The sequence below is a fragment of the Siphateles boraxobius genome, unplaced genomic scaffold, assembly GCF_051911475.1.
Source record: "Siphateles boraxobius isolate OS27281-9 unplaced genomic scaffold, OSU_SipBor_1 77, whole genome shotgun sequence".
Lineage (NCBI taxonomy): Eukaryota > Metazoa > Chordata > Actinopteri > Cypriniformes > Leuciscidae > Siphateles > Siphateles boraxobius.
The window spans coordinates 936,658-954,731 of NW_027509205.1; the positions used below are offsets into that span (position 1 = coordinate 936,658).

Sequence of the window (18,074 nt, forward strand, 5' to 3'; positions counted from 1 at the left end):
CTCTGTGTCTCAGGCTATTGAAATTCTTAAGGATTCTTTTTATACTTTTCAGCTTACTTTGTTGAAACTAAAATTAGTTTTAAATGTAAATAAAACGAAGTATATTCTTTTTACACGTAGCCGTTCTATGTCTACTGTTATGCCTATTCTGACTATTGAGGGTTTACATATAGAAAGAGTACCAACTTATAAATATTTAGGAATATGGCTCGATGAGAAGTTAGCCTTTGATGTTCACATTAATTACTTGGTGAAAAGGCTTAAACCAAGACTGGGTTTTCTTTTTCGGGAAAAAAAATGTTTTTCCTTTATAGCTAGAAAGAGAATAATACAGAGTACTATTTTACCTATTTTAGACTATGGTGATGTTGTTTACATGCATGCGTCTGCATATTTATTGAAAAGGCTGGATGGCGTTTATCATGCTGCACTGCGTTTTATAACAAATTCTTGTTCACGTACTCATCATTGTTTGCTGCACAACTATTTGGGTTGGTCCTCTTTATATCAAAGAAGGAAATCCCATATGTTAGAATTTATTGTAAAGACATTGATGGGTAGACTTCCAAATTACATTACTAGTCTTCTATGTTTATGTAGAAAGAACTATAGCACTAGATCATCTAATGGGATTAAATTAGTAGTACCTAGGGTACATTCAGAGCATGGTAAATCATCTTTCTCCTACTATGCTCCATGGCTGTGGAATGAATTTCAAGCTACTGTCCCTCCTGAAACAATTCCTCCTTTGAATGTATTAAAATTTTTTACTGCAGCATACAATGATTGAATCATGCTGTTGTTTTACTTGATTTATGATGAATGTTGTGCCCTGACTTTCTGGAATGTTTTATATGTGTTTGTGTGTGATTTGTAGTGTGGCCATCTTGGCCAGGACTCCCTGGAGGAAGGGATTTCTTTTAATCTCAATGGGACCTTCCTGGAAAAATAAAGGAAATAAAATAAAATACATGTTAAGTTGTGGTGTTGTTAGGATATTACTACAGAGCCTGTGACAGTTTCTCAGTGGAAGAACTGGGATCCAGGGCCACAGACGTCTGCAAAAAACTGCTTTAAAAACCTTCGAGATGCAGGTTGGCGATCTTATTGTTTTTGTTTTCATGGCAAGTTGTGGTGTTGTTAGGATATTCCTACAGAGTCTGTGACAGTTTGTCAGTTTGCCAGGGTCGGTGACGTCTCCTCTCCTGGAGTAAAATACAAGTATTAGTGGTCTTGCTGCAAAATCGGGTAAAGGCCACAGCCAGGCTTGAGGGCAAGTCGTCAGCAGACTTTCCCTGGTGGTCTAGTGGTTAGGATTCGGCGCTCTCACCGCCGCGGCCCGGGTTCGATTCCCGGTCAGGGAATGAGTTTTTGCCCACCACCGGCGGCCGTGATTGTAAAATGGCGAAATACGAACTCAAGCGCTAACACCCTCGTCGAGAAGCAGGGCCAAGGAAAAGTTTATGTGTGAAAAAGAACTCCTTTGAGCCGGAGTTGAACCAGCGACCTAAGGATTGCCAACTTGCCACCTACAGTCCTCCGCTCTTCCAGCTGAGCTATCGAAGGCACACTGATTGGGGACAGAACCTCAACATATCAGGTTGCTGAATCTCCGCCACTGGCTAAAACTGCTACAGACATACATGCTGGTTGTTTCGATTAAGTGATGCAAAGACAACCCGATCTTCCCATACCGGGAGTCGAACCCGGGCCGCCTGGGTGAAAACCAGGAATCCTGACCGCTAGACCATATGGGATCTTCCTTATGCCTGGAGCAGACCCTTTTACTTCTAGTGTGTGACCGTCCCCTTTAAGAACATGGGAATGATCCGAAGGGATTGTTTACTGAATTCAATTTCATCAGGCTCAACAGAGGGAGCTCTCATTTGCCTCATGAGGGGCTCAGTTTCCTCCCATTCTTGCGATGGTATAATAGACAGTACAAACTGGTCGTAAAGCAATGTCCTTGTGACAGTACTCATGCAATGCATTTTAAAAGACGCATAGTATTGTATGGTAACCGTTATCCTACTGACAAAGCAGCCTATTGTTGGACTGTCAATTTTTAATATTTCTCAATCAATCCAATAATAATAATAACAAAAACTATGGGTTAATAAAACGGCTAAGGGCTGACAGCATAGTAAACGAGGCAGAGCGAGCCAGCCAGGAGTCGAACCTAGAATCTTCTGATCCGTAGTCAGACGCTTTATCGATTGCACCACTGGCCCCCTGATCAGGTGTCCGTGAGCTTACACGCCACCTGTTGGTTTTCGACTGGGCAGAGGCCTGTGATGACATCTACTTTTTCTCATGCTATTAACAGACCTGGACCCAACATCAGGAAGGGGTCAGATGAGGGGCCTGCTACAAAAACCTTCAAGATGGAGGCCTCACATGTTGGGGATCTCAATTCTCAATTCAAATCTTAAACGTCAATTTAAAAATTTTAATGTACAGGCTTTTTTGCATGATCTATATAATAGTGATTTACAGTTGGTTTCAATTATACCTGATGTGGTTGATGCTTGGGATTATTTCAAATCTATCTTTCTAGAAATTTGTGATAAACATGCTCCTTTACGTAGATTTCGGGTGAGAGGTAGAAATAATATTTGGTTCAATCAATCCGTCTCTAATCTTATTAAGCAAAGAAACGTGGCTTGGTCTAAAGCAAAGAAAACAAATGGTGAGGAGGACTGGTCTCAATATAGATTATTACGAAATAAGTGTACAAAATTAATATAAAGTTCGAAGAGTCAGTATTATTTAAACCTGATTAATGATAACATGAATTGTCCTTCTAAATTTTGGAAATTAACGAAATCTTTTATAGGATCAAATACATCCACTAATCTTCCAAAAGTTTTAAAATTGAATCAAAGATTGATTACAGACAAGGCTGATATTGTTAATACGTTTAATAGTAATTTTATTTCAGCTGGTTTGATAACAGACAATTCCTTGGTCCTTGATGAACAGAGAACTGATGAGTTGACTAATAGTGAATCAGATTTATTTTCTTTTGCCCCTGTATTGCCGTCCCAAGTTCGTAAACTACTCCGAAATTTAGACTGTAAGAAATCAGGTGGGTCTGACCAAATTGAACCAATTTTTTAAAAATTGTCAGCAGATATTATTGCCGAACCTATTGCATCGATTTTTAATTTGAGTCTATCCACTAATGTAATTCCGCCATCTTGGAAATCGGCTATGGTTATGCCTTTATTAAAAGGAGGCGATCCTTCCGATTTGAATAATTATCGTCCGATTTCTAAATTACCGGTTTTAGCAAAAGTTTTTGAATCTATTATAAATGATCAAATGAAAGAATATCTACTTAGTCATGATATGTACAACGCATTTCAGTCAGGATTTAGAGCGGGCCATAGTACGATAACAGCTACTACATGATTTAATTACTGCTCTCGATAATAGACAACATTGTGCGGCCTTATTTTTTTATTTGACAAAAGCGTTTGACTTAGTGGATCATGTTTTACTGTTACGGAGGCTTAAAAGTGTTGGCCTCGATAATTCGGCTGTGAGTTGGTTTAAAAATTATTGATCGGATAGAACTCAATGTGTTGCTGTAGATAATTACACCTCATCCATGGTAATAGTCAGGAAGGGTGTCCCGCAAGGTTCTTTATTGGCACCATTTCTTTTTTCTATTTTTATTAATGAATTGGGGCAGAGAATACAATCCGCAAAGCTACATTTTTATGCTGACGATACAATTATTTACTCCACTGCATCCTCTGTGTCTCAGGCTATTGAAATTCTTAAGGATTCTTTTTATACTTTTCAGCTTACTTTGTTGAAACTAAAATTAGTTTTAAATGTAAATAAAACGAAGTATATTCTTTTTACACGTAGCCGTTCTATGTCTACTGTTATGCCTATTCTGACTATTGAGGGTTTACATATAGAAAGAGTACCAACTTATAAATATGTAGGAATATGGCTCGATGAGAAGTTAGCCTTTGATGTTCACATTAATTACTTGGTGAAAAGGCTTAAACCAAGACTGGGTTTTCTTTTTCGGGAAAAAAAATGTTTTTCCTTTATAGCTAGAAAGAGAATAATACAGAGTACTATTTTACCTATTTTAGACTATGGTGATGTTGTTTACATGCATGCGTCTACATATTTATTGAAAAGGCTGGATGGCGTTTATCATGCTGCACTGCGTTTTATAACAAATTCTTGTTCACGTACTCATCATTGTTTGCTGCACAACTATTTGGGTTGGTCCTCTTTATATCAAAGAAGGAAATCCCATATGTTAGAATTTATTGTAAAGACATTGATGGGTAGACTTCCAAATTACATTACTAGTCTTCTATGTTTATGTAGAAAGAACTATAGCACTAGATCATCTAATGGGATTAAATTAGTAGTACCTAGGGTACATTCAGAGCATGGTAAATCATCTTTCTCCTACTATGCTCCATGGCTGTGGAATGAATTTGAAGCTACTGTCCCTCCTGAAACAATTCCTCCTTTGAATGTATTAAAAATTTTTACTGCAGCATACAATGATTGAATCATGCTGTTGTTTTACTTGATTTATGATGAATGTTGTGCCCTGACTTTCTGGAATGTTTTATATGTGTTTGTGTGTGATTTGTAGTGTGGCCATCTTGGCCAGGACTCCCTGGAGGAAGGGATTTCTTTTAATCTCAATGGGACCTTCCTGGAAAAATAAAGGAAATAAAATAAAATACATGTTAAGTTGTGGTGTTGTTAGGATATTACTACAGAGCCTGTGACAGTTTCTCAGTGGAAGAACTGGGATCCAGGGCCACAGACGTCTGCAAAAAACTGCTTTAAAAACCTTCGAGATGCAGGTTGGCGATCTTATTGTTTTTGTTTTCATGGCAAGTTGTGGTGTTGTTAGGATATTCCTACAGAGTCTGTGACAGTTTGTCAGTTTGCCAGGGTCGGTGACGTCTCCTCTCCTGGAGTAAAATACAAGTATTAGTGGTCTTGCTGCAAAATCGGGTAAAGGCCACAGCCAGGCTTGAGGGCAAGTCGTCAGCAGACTTTCCCTGGTGGTCTAGTGGTTAGGATTCGGCGCTCTCACCGCCGCGGCCCGGGTTCGATTCTCGGTCAGGGAATGAGTTTTTGCCCACCACCGGCGGCCGTGATTGTAAAATGGCGAAATACGAACTCAAGCGCTAACACCCTCGTCGAGAAGCAGGGCCAAGGAAAAGTTTATGTGTGAAAAAGAACTCCTTCGAGCCGGAGTTGAACCAGCGACCTAAGGATTGCCAACTTGCCACCTACAGTCCTCCGCTCTTCCAGCTGAGCTATCGAAGGCACACTGATTGGGGACAGAACCTCAACATATCAGGTTGCTGAATCTCCGCCACTGGCTAAAACTGCTACAGACATACATGCTGGTTGTTTCGATTAAGTGGTGCAAAGACAACCCGATCTTCCCATACCGGGAGTCGAACCCGGGCCGCCTGGGTGAAAACCAGGAATCCTGACCGCTAGACCATATGGGATCTTCCTTATGCCTGGAGCAGACCCTTTTACTTCTAGTGTGTGACCGTCCCCTTTAAGAACATGGGAATGATCCGAAGGGATTGTTTACTGAATTCAATTTCATCAGGCTCAACAGAGGGAGCTCTCATTTGCCTCATGAGGGGCTCAGTTTCCTCCCATTCTTGCGATGGTATAATAGACAGTACAAACTGGTCGTAAAGCAATGTCCTTGTGACAGTACTCATGCAATGCATTTTAAAAGACGCATAGTATTGTATGGTAACCGTTATCCTACTGACAAAGCAGCCTATTGTTGGACTGTCAATTTTTAATATTTCTCAATCAATCCAATAATAATAATAACAAAAACTATGGGTTAATAAAACGGCTAAGGGCTGACAGCATAGTAAACGAGGCAGAGCGAGCCAGCCAGGAGTCGAACCTAGAATCTTCTGATCCGTAGTCAGACGCTTTATCCATTGCACCACTGGCCCCCTGATCAGGTGTCCGTGAGCTTACACGCCACCTGTTGGTTTTCGACTGGGCAGAGGCCTGTGATGACATCTACTTTTTCTCATGCTATTAACAGACCTGGACCCAACATCAGGAAGGGGTCAGATGAGGGGCCTGCTACAAAAACCTTCAAGATGGAGGCCTCGGTTGTTGGGGATCTCAATTCTCAATTCAAATCTTAAACGTCAATTTAAAAATTTAAATGTACAGGCTTTTTTGCATGATCTATATAATAGTGATTTACAGTTGGTTTCAATTATACCTGATGTGGTTGATGCTTGGGATTATTTCAAATCTATCTTTCTAGAAATTTGTGATAAACATGCTCCTTTACGTAGATTTCTAAGAGTAGAATCATGCTGCACTGCGTTTTATAACAAATTCTTGTTCACGTACTCATCATTGTTTGCTGCACAACTATTTGGGTTGGTCCTCTTTATATCAAAGAAGGAAATCCCATATGTTAGAATTTATTGTAAAGACATTGATGGGTAGACTTCCAAATTACATTACTAGTCTTCTATGTTTATGTAGAAAGAACTATAGCACTAGATCATCTAATGGGATTAAATTAGTAGTACCTAGGGTACATTCAGAGCATGGTAAATCATCTTTCTCCTACTATGCTCCATGGCTGTGGAATGAATTTGAAGCTACTGTCCCTCCTGAAACAATTCCTCCTTTGAATGTATTAAAAATTTTTACTGCAGCATACAATGATTGAATCATGCTGTTGTTTTACTTGATTTATGATGAATGTTGTGCCCTGACTTTCTGGAATGTTTTATATGTGTTTGTGTGTGATTTGTAGTGTGGCCATCTTGGCCAGGACTCCCTGGAGGAAGGGATTTCTTTTAATCTCAATGGGACCTTCCTGGAAAAATAAAGGAAATAAAATAAAATACATGTTAAGTTGTGGTGTTGTTAGGATATTACTACAGAGCCTGTGACAGTTTCTCAGTGGAAGAACTGGGATCCAGGGCCACAGACGTCTGCAAAAAACTGCTTTAAAAACCTTCGAGATGCAGGTTGGCGATCTTATTGTTTTTGTTTTCATGGCAAGTTGTGGTGTTGTTAGGATATTCCTACAGAGTCTGTGACAGTTTGTCAGTTTGCCAGGGTCGGTGACGTCTCCTCTCCTGGAGTAAAATACAAGTATTAGTGGTCTTGCTGCAAAATCGGGTAAAGGCCACAGCCAGGCTTGAGGGCAAGTCGTCAGCAGACTTTCCCTGGTGGTCTAGTGGTTAGGATTCGGCGCTCTCACCGCCGCGGCCCGGGTTCGATTCCCGGTCAGGGAATGAGTTTTTGCCCACCACCGGCGGCCGTGATTGTAAAATGGCGAAATACGAACTCAAGCGCTAACACCCTCGTCGAGAAGCAGGGCCAAGGAAAAGTTTATGTGTGAAAAAGAACTCCTTCGAGCCGGAGTTGAACCAGCGACCTAAGGATTGCCAACTTGCCACCTACAGTCCTCCGCTCTTCCAGCTGAGCTATCGAAGGCACACTGATTGGGGACAGAACCTCAACATATCAGGTTGCTGAATCTCCGCCACTGGCTAAAACTGCTACAGACATACATGCTGGTTGTTTCGATTAAGTGGTGCAAAGACAACCCGATCTTCCCATATCGGGAGTCGAAACACGGGCCGCCTGGGTGAAAACCAGGAATCCTGACCGCTAGACCATATGGGATCTTCCTTATGCCTGGAGCAGACCTTTTACTTCTAGTGTGTGACCGTCCCCTTTAAGAACATGGGAATGATCCGAAGGGATTGTTTACTGAATTCAATTTCATCAGGCTCAACAGAGGGAGCTCTCATTTGCCTCATGAGGGGCTCAGTTTCCTCCCATTCTTGCGATGGTATAATAGACAGTACAAACTGGTCGTAAAGCAATGTCCTTGTGACAGTACTCATGCAATGCATTTTAAAAGACGCATAGTATTGTATGGTAACCGTTATCCTACTGACAAAGCAGCCTATTGTTGGACTGTCAATTTTTAATATTTCTCAATCAATCCAATAATAATAATAACAAAAACTATGGGTTAATAAAACGGCTAAGGGCTGACAGCATAGTAAACGAGGCAGAGCGAGCCAGCCAGGAGTCGAACCTAGAATCTTCTGATCCGTAGTCAGACGCTTTATCCATTGCACCACTGGCCCCCTGATCAGGTGTCCGTGAGCTTACACGCCACCTGTTGGTTTTCGACTGGGCAGAGGCCTGTGATGACATCTACTTTTTCTCATGCTATTAACAGACCTGGACCCAACATCAGGAAGGGGTCAGATGAGGGGCCTGCTACAAAAACCTTCAAGATGGAGGCCTCACATGTTGGGGATCTCAATTCTCAATTCAAATCTTAAACGTCAATTTAAAAATTTTAATGTACAGGCTTTTTTGCATGATCTATATAATAGTGATTTACAGTTGGTTTCAATTATACCTGATGTGGTTGATGCTTGGGATTATTTCAAATCTATCTTTCTAGAAATTTGTGATAAACATGCTCCTTTACGTAGATTTCTAAGAGTAGAATCATGCTGCACTGCGTTTTATAACAAATTCTTGTTCACGTACTCATCATTGTTTGCTGCACAACTATTTGGGTTGGTCCTCTTTATATCAAAGAAGGAAATCCCATATGTTAGAATTTATTGTAAAGACATTGATGGGTAGACTTCCAAATTACATTACTAGTCTTCTATGTTTATGTAGAAAGAACTATAGCACTAGATCATCTAATGGGATTAAATTAGTAGTACCTAGGGTACATTCAGAGCATGGTAAATCATCTTTCTCCTACTATGCTCCATGGCTGTGGAATGAATTTGAAGCTACTGTCCCTCCTGAAACAATTCCTCCTTTGAATGTATTAAAAATTTTTACTGCAGCATACAATGATTGAATCATGCTGTTGTTTTACTTGATTTATGATGAATGTTGTGCCCTGACTTTCTGGAATGTTTTATATGTGTTTGTGTGTGATTTGTAGTGTGGCCATCTTGGCCAGGACTCCCTGGAGGAAGGGATTTCTTTTAATCTCAATGGGACCTTCCTGGAAAAATAAAGGAAATAAAATAAAATACATGTTAAGTTGTGGTGTTGTTAGGATATTACTACAGAGCCTGTGACAGTTTCTCAGTGGAAGAACTGGGATCCAGGGCCACAGACGTCTGCAAAAAACTGCTTTAAAAACCTTCGAGATGCAGGTTGGCGATCTTATTGTTTTTGTTTTCATGGCAAGTTGTGGTGTTGTTAGGATATTCCTACAGAGTCTGTGACAGTTTGTCAGTTTGCCAGGGTCGGTGACGTCTCCTCTCCTGGAGTAAAATACAAGTATTAGTGGTCTTGCTGCAAAATCGGGTAAAGGCCACAGCCAGGCTTGAGGGCAAGTCGTCAGCAGACTTTCCCTGGTGGTCTAGTGGTTAGGATTCGGCGCTCTCACCGCCGCGGCCCGGGTTCGATTCCCGGTCAGGGAATGAGTTTTTGCCCACCACCGGCGGCCGTGATTGTAAAATGGCGAAATACGAACTCAAGCGCTAACACCCTCGTCGAGAAGCAGGGCCAAGGAAAAGTTTATGTGTGAAAAAGATCTCCTTCGAGCCGGAGTTGAACCAGCGACCTAAGGATTGCCAACTTGCCACCTACAGTCCTCCGCTCTTCCAGCTGAGCTATCGAAGGCACACTGATTGGGGACAGAACCTCAACATATCAGGTTGCTGATTTCGGGTGAGAGGTAGAAATAATATTTGGTTCAATCAATCCGTCTCTAATCTTATTAAGCAAAGAAACGTGGCTTGGTCTAAAGCAAAGAAAACAAATGGTGAGGAGGACTGGTCTCAATATAGATTATTACGAAATAAGTGTACAAAATTAATATAAAGTTCGAAGAGTCAGTATTATTTAAACCTGATTAATGATAACATGAATTGTCCTTCTAAATTTTGGAAATTAACGAAATCTTTTATAGGATCAAATACATCCACTAATCTTCCAAAAGTTTTAAAATTGAATCAAAGATTGATTACAGACAAGGCTGATATTGTTAATACGTTTAATAGTAATTTTATTTCAGTTGGTTTGATAACAGACAATTCCTTGGTCCTTGATGAACAGAGAACTGATGAGTTGACTAATAGTGAATCAGATTTATTTTCTTTTGCCCCTGTATTGCCGTCCCAAGTTCGTAAACTACTCCGAAATTTAGACTGTAAGAAATCAGGTGGGTCTGACCAAATTGAACCAATTTTTTAAAAATTGTCAGCAGATATTATTGCCGAACCTATTGCATCGATTTTTAATTTGAGTCTATCCACTAATGTAATTCCACCATCTTGGAAATCGGCTATGGTTATGCCTTTATTAAAAGGAGGCGATCCTTCCGATTTGAATAATTATCGTCCGATTTCTAAATTACCGGTTTTAGCAAAAGTTTTTGAATCTATTATAAATGATCAAATGAAAGAATATCTACTTAGTCATGATATTTACAACGCATTTCAGTCAGGATTTAGAGCGGGCCATAGTACGATAACAGCTACTACATGATTTAATTACTGCTCTCGATAATAGACAACATTGTGCTGCCTTATTTTTTTATTTGACAAAAGCGTTTGACTTAGTGGATCATGTTTTACTGTTACGGAGGCTTAAAAGTGTTGGCCTCGATAATTCGGCTGTGAGTTGGTTTAAAAATTATTTATCGGATAGAACTCAATGTGTTGCTGTAGATAATTACACCTCATCCATGGTAATAGTCAGGAAGGGTGTCCCGCAAGGTTCTTTATTGGCACCATTTCTTTTTTCTATTTTTATTAATGAATTGGGGCAGAGAATACAATCCGCAAAGCTACATTTTTATGCTGACGATACAATTATTTACTCCACTGCATCCTCTGTGTCTCAGGCTATTGAAATTCTTAAGGATTCTTTTTATACTTTTCAGCTTACTTTGTTGAAACTAAAATTAGTTTTAAATGTAAATAAAACGAAGTATATTCTTTTTACACGTAGCCGTTCTATGTCTACTGTTATGCCTATTCTGACTATTGAGGGTTTACATATAGAAAGAGTACCAACTTATAAATATGTAGGAATATGGCTCGATGAGCAGTTAGCCTTTGATGTTCACATTAATTACTTGGTGAAAAGGCTTAAACCAAGACTGGGTTTTCTTTTTCGGGAAAAAAAATGTTTTTCCTTTATAGCTAGAAAGAGAATAATACAGAGTACTATTTTACCTATTTTAGACTATGGTGATGTTGTTTACATGCATGCGTCTACATATTTATTGAAAAGGCTGGATGGCGTTTATCATGCTGCACTGCGTTTTATAACAAATTCTTGTTCACGTACTCATCATTGTTTGCTGCACAACTATTTGGGTTGGTCCTCTTTATATCAAAGAAGGAAATCCCATATGTTAGAATTTATTGTAAAGACATTGATGGGTAGACTTCCAAATTACATTACTAGTCTTCTATGTTTATGTAGAAAGAACTATAGCACTAGATCATCTAATGGGATTAAATTAGTAGTACCTAGGGTACATTCAGAGCATGGTAAATCATCTTTCTCCTACTATGCTCCATGGCTGTGGAATGAATTTGAAGCTACTGTCCCTCCTGAAACAATTCCTCCTTTGAATGTATTAAAAATTTTTACTGCAGCATACAATGATTGAATCATGCTGTTGTTTTACTTGATTTATGATGAATGTTGTGCCCTGACTTTCTGGAATGTTTTATATGTGTTTGTGTGTGATTTGTAGTGTGGCCATCTTGGCCAGGACTCCCTGGAGGAAGGGATTTCTTTTAATCTCAATGGGACCTTCCTGGAAAAATAAAGGAAATAAAATAAAATACATGTTAAGTTGTGGTGTTGTTAGGATATTACTACAGAGCCTGTGACAGTTTCTCAGTGGAAGAACTGGGATCCAGGGCCACAGACGTCTGCAAAAAACTGCTTTAAAAACCTTCGAGATGCAGGTTGGCGATCTTATTGTTTTTGTTTTCATGGCAAGTTGTGGTGTTGTTAGGATATTCCTACAGAGTCTGTGACAGTTTGTCAGTTTGCCAGGGTCGGTGACGTCTCCTCTCCTGGAGTAAAATACAAGTATTAGTGGTCTTGCTGCAAAATCGGGTAAAGGCCACAGCCAGGCTTGAGGGCAAGTCGTCAGCAGACTTTCCCTGGTGGTCTAGTGGTTAGGATTCGGCGCTCTCACCGCCGCGGCCCGGGTTCGATTCCCGGTCAGGGAATGAGTTTTTGCCCACCACCGGCGGCCGTGATTGTAAAATGGCGAAATACGAACTCAAGCGCTAACACCCTCGTCGAGAAGCAGGGCCAAGGAAAAGTTTATGTGTGAAAAAGAACTCCTTCGAGCCGGAGTTGAACCAGCGACCTAAGGATTGCCAACTTGCCACCTACAGTCCTCCGCTCTTCCAGCTGAGCTATCGAAGGCACACTGATTGGGGACAGAACCTCAACATATCAGGTTGCTGAATCTCCGCCACTGGCTAAAACTGCTACAGACATACATGCTGGTTGTTTCGATTAAGTGATGCAAAGACAACCCGATCTTCCCATACCGGGAGTCGAACCCGGGCCGCCTGGGTGAAAACCAGGAATCCTGACCGCTAGACCATATGGGATCTTCCTTATGCCTGGAGCAGACCCTTTTACTTCTAGTGTGTGACCGTCCCCTTTAAGAACATGGGAATGATCCGAAGGGATTGTTTACTGAATTCAATTTCATCAGGCTCAACAGAGGGAGCTCTCATTTGCCTCATGAGGGGCTCAGTTTCCTCCCATTCTTGCGATGGTATAATAGACAGTACAAACTGGTCGTAAAGCAATGTCCTTGTGACAGTACTCATGCAATGCATTTTAAAAGACGCATAGTATTGTATGGTAACCGTTATCCTACTGACAAAGCAGCCTATTGTTGGACTGTCAATTTTTAATATTTCTCAATCAATCCAATAATAATAATAACAAAAACTATGGGTTAATAAAACGGCTAAGGGCTGACAGCATAGTAAACGAGGCAGAGCGAGCCAGCCAGGAGTCGAACCTAGAATCTTCTGATCCGTAGTCAGACGCTTTATCCATTGCACCACTGGCCCCCTGACCAGGTGTCCGTGAGCTTACACGCCACCTGTTGGTTTTCGACTGGGCAGAGGCCTGTGATGACATCTACTTTTTCTCATGCTATTAACAGACCTGGACCCAACATCAGGAAGGGGTCAGATGAGGGGCCTGCTACAAAAACCTTCAAGATGGAGGCCTCACATGTTGGGGATCTCAATTCTCAATTCAAATCTTAAACGTCAATTTAAAAATTTTAATGTACAGGCTTTTTTGCATGATCTATATAATAGTGATTTACAGTTGGTTTCAATTATACCTGATGTGGTTGATGCTTGGGATTATTTCAAATCTATCTTTCTAGAAATTTGTGATAAACATGCTCCTTTACGTAGATTTCGGGTGAGAGGTAGAAATAATATTTGGTTCAATCAATCCGTCTCTAATCTTATTAAGCAAAGAAACGTGGCTTGGTCTAAAGCAAAGAAAACAAATGGTGAGGAGGACTGGTCTCAATATAGATTATTACGAAATAAGTGTACAAAATTAATATAAAGTTCGAAGAGTCAGTATTATTTAAACCTGATTAATGATAACATGAATTGTCCTTCTAAATTTTGGAAATTAACGAAATCTTTTATAGGATCAAATACATCCACTAATCTTCCAAAAGTTTTAAAATTTAATCAAAGATTGATTACAGACAAGGCTGATATTGTTAATACGTTTAATAGTAATTTTATTTCAGCTGGTTTGATAACAGACAATTCCTTGGTCCTTGATGAACAGAGAACTGATGAGTTGACTAATAGTGAATCAGATTTATTTTCTTTTGCCCCTGTATTGCCGTCCCAAGTTCGTAAACTACTCCGAAATTTAGACTGTAAGAAATCAGGTGGGTCTGACCAAATTGAACCAATTTTTTAAAAATTGTCAGCAGATATTATTGCCGAACCTATTGCATCGATTTTTAATTTGAGTCTCAATCCACTAATGTAATTCCACCATCTTGGAAATCCGCTATGGTTATGCCTTTATTAAAAGGAGGCGATCCTTCCGATTTGAATAATTATCGTCCGATTTCTAAATTACCGGTTTTAGCAAAAGTTTTTGAATCTATTATAAATGATCAAATGAAAGAATATCTACTTAGTCATGATATTTACAACGCATTTCAGTCAGGATTTAGAGCGGGCCATAGTACGATAACAGCTACTACATGATTTAATTACTGCTCTCGATAATAGACAACATTGTGCTGCCTTATTTTTTTATTTGACAAAAGCGTTTGACTTAGTGGATCATGTTTTACTGTTACGGAGGCTTAAAAGTGTTGGCCTCGATAATTTGGCTGTGAGTTGGTTTAAAAATTATTTATCGGATAGAACTCAATGTGTTGCTGTAGATAATTACACCTCATCCATGGTAATAGTCAGGAAGGGTGTCCCGCAAGGTTCTTTATTGGCACCATTTCTTTTTTCTATTTTTATTAATGAATTGGGGCAGAGAATACAATCCGCAAAGCTACATTTTTATGCTGACGATACAATTATTTACTCCACTGCATCCTCTGTGTCTCAGGCTATTGAAATTCTTAAGGATTCTTTTTATACTTTTCAGCTTACTTTGTTGAAACTAAAATTAGTTTTAAATGTAAATAAAACGAAGTATATTCTTTTTACACGTAGCCGTTCTATGTCTACTGTTATGCCTATTCTGACTATTGAGGGTTTACATATAGAAAGAGTACCAACTTATAAATATGTAGGAATATGGCTCGATGAGAAGTTAGCCTTTGATGTTCACATTAATTACTTGGTGAAAAGGCTTAAACCAAGACTGGGTTTTCTTTTTCGGGAAAAAAAATGTTTTTCCTTTATAGCTAGAAAGAGAATAATACAGAGTACTATTTTACCTATTTTAGACTATGGTGATGTTGTTTACATGCATGCGTCTACATATTTATTGAAAAGGCTGGATGGCGTTTATCATGCTGCACTGCGTTTTATAACAAATTCTTGTTCACGTACTCATCATTGTTTGCTGCACAACTATTTGGGTTGGTCCTCTTTATATCAAAGAAGGAAATCCCATATGTTAGAATTTATTGTAAAGACATTGATGGGTAGACTTCCAAATTACATTACTAGTCTTCTATGTTTATGTAGAAAGAACTATAGCACTAGATCATCTAATGGGATTAAATTAGTAGTACCTAGGGTACATTCAGAGCATGGTAAATCATCTTTCTCCTACTATGCTCCATGGCTGTGGAATGAATTTGAAGCTACTGTCCCTCCTGAAACAATTCCTCCTTTGAATGTATTAAAATTTTTTACTGCAGCATACAATGATTGAATCATGCTGTTGTTTTACTTGATTTATGATGAATGTTGTGCCCTGACTTTCTGGAATGTTTTATATGTGTTTGTGTGTGATTTGTAGTGTGGCCATCTTGGCCAGGACTCCCTGGAGGAAGGGATTTCTTTTAATCTCAATGGGACCTTCCTGGAAAAATAAAGGAAATAAAATAAAATACATGTTAAGTTGTGGTGTTGTTAGGATATTACTACAGAGCCTGTGACAGTTTCTCAGTGGAAGAACTGGGATCCAGGGCCACAGACGTCTGCAAAAAACTGCTTTAAAAACCTTCGAGATGCAGGTTGGCGATCTTATTGTTTTTGTTTTCATGGCAAGTTGTGGTGTTGTTAGGATATTCCTACACAGTCTGTGACAGTTTGTCAGTTTGCCAGGGTCGGTGACGTCTCCTCTCCTGGAGTAAAATACAAGTATTAGTGGTCTTGCTGCAAAATCGGGTAAAGGCCACAGCCAGGCTTGAGGGCAAGTCGTCAGCAGACTTTCCCTGGTGGTCTAGTGGTTAGGATTCGGCGCTCTCACCGCCGCGGCCCGGGTTCGATTCCCGGTCAGGGAATGAGTTTTTGCCCACCACCGGCGGCCGTGATTGTAAAATGGCGAAATACGAACTCAAGCGCTAACACCCTCGTCGAGAAGCAGGGCCAAGGAAAAGTTTATGTGTGAAAAAGAACTCCTTCGAGCCGGAGTTGAACCAGCGACCTAAGGATTGCCAACTTGCCACCTACAGTCCTCCGCTCTTCCAGCTGAGCTATCGAAGGCACACTGATTGGGGACAGAACCTCAACATATCAGGTTGCTTAATCTCCGCCACTGGCTAAAACTGCTACAGAGATACATGCTGGTTGTTTCGATTAAGTGGTGCAAAGACAACCCGATCTTCCCATACCGGGAGTCGAACCCGGGCCGCCTGGGTGAAAACCAGGAATCCTGACCGCTAGACCATATGGGATCTTCCTTATGCCTGGAGCAGACCCTTTTACTTCTAGTGTGTGACCGTCCCCTTTAAGAACATGGGAATGATCCGAAGGGATTGTTTACTGAATTCAATTTCATCAGGCTCAACAGAGGGAGCTCTCATTTGCCTCATGAGGGGCTCAGTTTCCTCCCATTCTTGCGATGGTATAATAGACAGTACAAACTGGTCGTAAAGCAATGTCCTTGTGACAGTACTCATGCAATGCATTTTAAAAGACGCATAGTATTGTATGGTAACCGTTATCCTACTGACAAAGCAGCCTATTGTTGGACTGTCAATTTTTAATATTTCTCAATCAATCCAATAATAATAATAACAAAAACTATGGGTTAATAAAACGGCTAAGGGCTGACAGCATAGTAAACGAGGCAGAGCGAGCCAGCCGGGAGTCGAACCTAGAATCTTCTGATCCGTAGTCAGACGCTTTATCCATTGCATCACTGGCCCCCTGATCAGGTGTCCGTGAGCTTACACGCCACCTGTTGGTTTTCGACTGGGCAGAGGCCTGTGATGACATCTACTTTTTCTCATGCTATTAACAGACCTGGACCCAACATCAGGAAGGGGTCAGATGAGGGGCCTGCTACAAAAACCTTCAAGATGGAGGCCTCACATGTTGGGGATCTCAATTCTCAATTCAAATCTTAAACGTCAATTTAAAAATTTTAATGTACAGGCTTTTTTGCATGATCTATATAATAGTGATTTACAGTTGGTTTCAATTATACCTGATGTGGTTGATGCTTGGGATTATTTCAAATCTATCTTTCTAGAAATTTGTGATAAACATGCTCCTTTACGTAGATTTCGGGTGAGAGGTAGAAATAATATTTGGTTCAATCAATCCGTCTCTAATCTTATTAAGCAAAGAAACGTGGCTTGGTCTAAAGCAAAGAAAACAAATGGTGAGGAGGACTGGTCTCAATATAGATTATTACAAAATAAGTGTACAAAATTAATATAAAGTTCGAAGAGTCAGTATTATTTAAACCTGATTAATGATAACATGAATTGTCCTTCTAAATTTTGGAAATTAACGAAATCTTTTATAGGATCAAATACATCCACTAATCTTCCAAAAGTTTTAAAATTGAATCAAAGATTGATTACAGACAAGGCTGATATTGTTAATACGTTTAATAGTAATTTTATTTCAGCTGGTTTGATAACAGACAATTCCTTGGTCCTTGATGAACAGAGAACTGATGAGTTGACTAATAGTGAATCAGATTTATTTTCTTTTGCCCCTGTATTGCCGTCCCAAGTTCGTAAACTACTCCGAAATTTAGACTGTAAGAAATCAGGTGGGTCTGACCAAATTGAACCAATTTTTTAAAAATTGTCAGCAGATATTATTGCCGAACCTATTGCATCGATTTTTAATTTGAGTCTATCCACTAATGTAATTCCACCATCTTGGAAATCGGCTATGGTTATGCCTTTATTAAAAGGAGGCGATCCTTCCGATTTGAATAATTATCGTCCGATTTCTAAATTACCGGTTTTAGCAAAAGTTTTTGAATCTATTATAAATGATCAAATGAAAGAATATCTACTTAGTCATGATATTTACAACGCATTTCAGTCAGGATTTAGAGCGGGCCATAGTACGATAACAGCTACT

General features: G+C 39.8%; 16 non-coding genes across 16 annotated transcripts; 6 read left to right on the forward strand and 10 right to left on the reverse strand.

Moving 5' to 3' along the window:
• Positions 1–1,292: 1,292 nt before the first annotated feature.
• trnae-cuc (transfer RNA glutamic acid (anticodon CUC)) lies at positions 1,293–1,364 on the forward strand. The gene has a single exon. It is a non-coding gene; the product is annotated as a tRNA-Glu (tRNA).
• Positions 1,365–1,479: 115 nt separating this feature from the next.
• trnay-gua (transfer RNA tyrosine (anticodon GUA)) lies at positions 1,480–1,566 on the reverse strand. Its single transcript is given in 2 exon segments — positions 1,480–1,515; positions 1,530–1,566. It is a non-coding gene; the product is annotated as a tRNA-Tyr (tRNA).
• Positions 1,567–1,685: 119 nt separating this feature from the next.
• On the reverse strand, positions 1,686–1,757 carry trnae-uuc (transfer RNA glutamic acid (anticodon UUC)). Its single transcript has one exon. It is a non-coding gene; the product is annotated as a tRNA-Glu (tRNA).
• A 3,294-nt stretch (positions 1,758–5,051) lies between these two features.
• trnae-cuc (transfer RNA glutamic acid (anticodon CUC)) lies at positions 5,052–5,123 on the forward strand. The gene has a single exon. It is a non-coding gene; the product is annotated as a tRNA-Glu (tRNA).
• A 115-nt stretch (positions 5,124–5,238) lies between these two features.
• On the reverse strand, positions 5,239–5,325 carry trnay-gua (transfer RNA tyrosine (anticodon GUA)). Its single transcript is given in 2 exon segments — positions 5,239–5,274; positions 5,289–5,325. It is a non-coding gene; the product is annotated as a tRNA-Tyr (tRNA).
• Positions 5,326–5,444: 119 nt separating this feature from the next.
• On the reverse strand, positions 5,445–5,516 carry trnae-uuc (transfer RNA glutamic acid (anticodon UUC)). The gene has a single exon. It is a non-coding gene; the product is annotated as a tRNA-Glu (tRNA).
• Positions 5,517–7,235: 1,719 nt separating this feature from the next.
• On the forward strand, positions 7,236–7,307 carry trnae-cuc (transfer RNA glutamic acid (anticodon CUC)). The gene has a single exon. It is a non-coding gene; the product is annotated as a tRNA-Glu (tRNA).
• Positions 7,308–7,422: 115 nt separating this feature from the next.
• Positions 7,423–7,509, reverse strand: trnay-gua (transfer RNA tyrosine (anticodon GUA)). Its single transcript is given in 2 exon segments — positions 7,423–7,458; positions 7,473–7,509. It is a non-coding gene; the product is annotated as a tRNA-Tyr (tRNA).
• Positions 7,510–9,419: 1,910 nt separating this feature from the next.
• trnae-cuc (transfer RNA glutamic acid (anticodon CUC)) lies at positions 9,420–9,491 on the forward strand. Its single transcript has one exon. It is a non-coding gene; the product is annotated as a tRNA-Glu (tRNA).
• Positions 9,492–9,606: 115 nt separating this feature from the next.
• Positions 9,607–9,693, reverse strand: trnay-gua (transfer RNA tyrosine (anticodon GUA)). Its single transcript is given in 2 exon segments — positions 9,607–9,642; positions 9,657–9,693. It is a non-coding gene; the product is annotated as a tRNA-Tyr (tRNA).
• Positions 9,694–12,197: 2,504 nt separating this feature from the next.
• trnae-cuc (transfer RNA glutamic acid (anticodon CUC)) lies at positions 12,198–12,269 on the forward strand. Its single transcript has one exon. It is a non-coding gene; the product is annotated as a tRNA-Glu (tRNA).
• A 115-nt stretch (positions 12,270–12,384) lies between these two features.
• trnay-gua (transfer RNA tyrosine (anticodon GUA)) lies at positions 12,385–12,471 on the reverse strand. The gene is given in 2 exon segments: positions 12,385–12,420; positions 12,435–12,471. It is a non-coding gene; the product is annotated as a tRNA-Tyr (tRNA).
• A 119-nt stretch (positions 12,472–12,590) lies between these two features.
• trnae-uuc (transfer RNA glutamic acid (anticodon UUC)) lies at positions 12,591–12,662 on the reverse strand. The gene has a single exon. It is a non-coding gene; the product is annotated as a tRNA-Glu (tRNA).
• Positions 12,663–15,958: 3,296 nt separating this feature from the next.
• On the forward strand, positions 15,959–16,030 carry trnae-cuc (transfer RNA glutamic acid (anticodon CUC)). Its single transcript has one exon. It is a non-coding gene; the product is annotated as a tRNA-Glu (tRNA).
• A 115-nt stretch (positions 16,031–16,145) lies between these two features.
• On the reverse strand, positions 16,146–16,232 carry trnay-gua (transfer RNA tyrosine (anticodon GUA)). The gene is given in 2 exon segments: positions 16,146–16,181; positions 16,196–16,232. It is a non-coding gene; the product is annotated as a tRNA-Tyr (tRNA).
• Positions 16,233–16,351: 119 nt separating this feature from the next.
• trnae-uuc (transfer RNA glutamic acid (anticodon UUC)) lies at positions 16,352–16,423 on the reverse strand. Its single transcript has one exon. It is a non-coding gene; the product is annotated as a tRNA-Glu (tRNA).
• Between the last annotated feature and the right edge of the window lie 1,651 nt (positions 16,424–18,074).